The sequence below is a fragment of the Lasioglossum baleicum genome, chromosome 9 (assembly GCF_051020765.1).
Source record: "Lasioglossum baleicum chromosome 9, iyLasBale1, whole genome shotgun sequence".
Classification (NCBI taxonomy): domain Eukaryota; kingdom Metazoa; phylum Arthropoda; class Insecta; order Hymenoptera; family Halictidae; genus Lasioglossum; species Lasioglossum baleicum.
The window spans coordinates 238,331-240,653 of NC_134937.1; the positions used below are offsets into that span (position 1 = coordinate 238,331).

Below are 2,323 nucleotides of genomic sequence, written 5' to 3' on the forward strand. Positions count from 1 at the left end.
TGGATGTATCGCGAGCGAATGAGACACCGAAAAATTAGCGGCGGTTTCTGGACTGTTTTTTTTTCGACACCGATTGGCTTTTTGCTGAGTCTACTGTTTTGAGAGGCTATATATGCACTCCACCAAATTAGTTTTGTTCAGTCACTGATTGTGAGGCAAAAAAAAAATAACCATGGAAGAAATTCAGAAAATTGAACACGATTTGTGGGACCAATCTGATCGCTTAAGATTGCAGGAAGAATACCTTGTCTGGGAGGAAAGATGCAACGAATGCCTCGAGTTACTTAAAGAACATAATCGAGCAAAACGTCCTCGATTATCGATCGGTATTCAACAGTCATTGATCGCCAGTATCGCCGCTCTTGAGAGTTTAAAATATTCTTTGCGAAGACGTTTCATACATGAAGGTGCTGGACATACAAGCACAGGACTCATATGGCATGACATAGATTCGGCTTTCAAGGGTCGCATATTAACAGGTGCCGTTATCAATTCCAATTACATTTAACCTCTCAGCTTCCTCCAGGACGCGAGGGAAATTGTGCTTGAAAAAATACGGAACGCTTTGGGAAAACTTAAGTCTTTAAAAGTGAACGCTGTGTTTAATGGTGAATTTGTGACAGGTGATCAACGCTCGCGCAAAAGTGTTGGCACAAAGAACTGTGAAATCGTTTACGCAACCGACCTCGAAGAGATGTACGAGCTATGCATCGTGGGGCCGATCCTAATGTCTTTGGAAGAATTTCAGGATCGTGATAGCGGATGGGCATTGTCGCGAATACTCAATCTTACAGTCGGTATCAACAAATTTAACCCGCTGCATGCGGGGTTGGGCGATATGGTGCAGAGGCAATGATCGCGAAACCAAATTTCCACAGCCGCTGTGTATTTTCCAAAAACTTGGCTGCTGTGGAGTTGCGCAAAGTCATGGTGAAATACAACAAGCCAATCTGTGTGGGTATGTGCATATTAGATATATCCAAAACCTGCTTGTACGAATTTCATCATGAGTATATGGTTCCTCAATATGGTAAAACTTGTAAGGTAATGTACACAGACACCGACAGCTTAATTTATCATATTATGTGTGAGGACATTTATGAAACCATGAGGCGCCATATTAACCGTTTCGACACAAGCGATTATCCGATAGAGAATAAGTTTAATATCCCACTTGTAAATATATAAAAAGGTTCCCGGCTTGATGAAAGACGAGAACAATGGGATGATAATGACAGACTTTGTTGGGCTAAGAGCAAAAATGTATACATTGCGTGTTGATGGAAAGTCTGATACAAAAAAAAGCAAAAGGTGTAAAGACTAGCGTTGTAAGGACAACGATAACGTTTGATGATAACATGCGATGTTTGCAGGATGAAATAGCAATGAGTCGTACACAGACATGTATACGATCGAAATTGCACAAAGTGTATACTATATCAGAACGCAAAATTGCTCTCAGTCCATATGATGACAAACGGTATATCATACCCAACTCGACAGAAATATTACCGTGGGGCCATTATCAAATTCCTTCGCAGCTATAAAATTGTTTATATTCAATGTAAATAGAAGATTATATATATATATTTTTTTCAAGTTTCAAAATTTTAAACAAGTTAAATTGTTTATAATAAATGTTCATAATAAATATAAAATTGTTTATATTCAATGTAAATAGAAGATTATATTTTTTTTTCATTAAATAGGTTAAATTGTTTATAATAAATGTTCATAATAAATGTTCATAATAAATACAAAAATTGTCTATATTCAATGTAAATAGAAGATTATATATTTTTTTTTCATTAAACAAGTTAAATTGTTTATAATAAATGTTCATAATAAATGTTTATAATACATTGTCTTTATTTATCCATGAATTATTTACATTACTCAATCCTAACCATTTTATACATATACCTTATTTCCTTTTCTACGCAACACTTTCTCCACTAGGTGTACATCTGGAGTGGCAACGCGATGCAATTCGTGTTCATAGAATCCTCCAGCAACGGGGTTTCCACAGGAATCTTGCAGCAGATAAGTTACCGGATTAGTTGCTTGTACCTTGACTATCTCAAAAACCTCAGTGGTCCAATTTGGTGTGTAACCTTTATCGAAAAAGGTCTTAAATTTGCTAATGCGTACAGACTGTCCCACGTTGAATTTCGCCGGTGCAGCAATCTTTATGTTGTTATACGCTGTGTATAAGAGTCTGTTGGAAATGGTAGGGGTGGCATCACACGGCCGCATTCCAATAGTTCTATGCTTTTGTGCATTGTACTTTGCAACTAGATGAGGTAGCGCATTGATCCATTTA

General features: G+C 37.1%; 1 pseudogene; it reads left to right on the plus strand.

Moving 5' to 3' along the window:
- Positions 1–960: 960 nt before the first annotated feature.
- On the plus strand, positions 961–1,547 carry LOC143212403 (uncharacterized; annotated as a pseudogene).
- Positions 1,548–2,323: the final 776 nt, after the last annotated feature.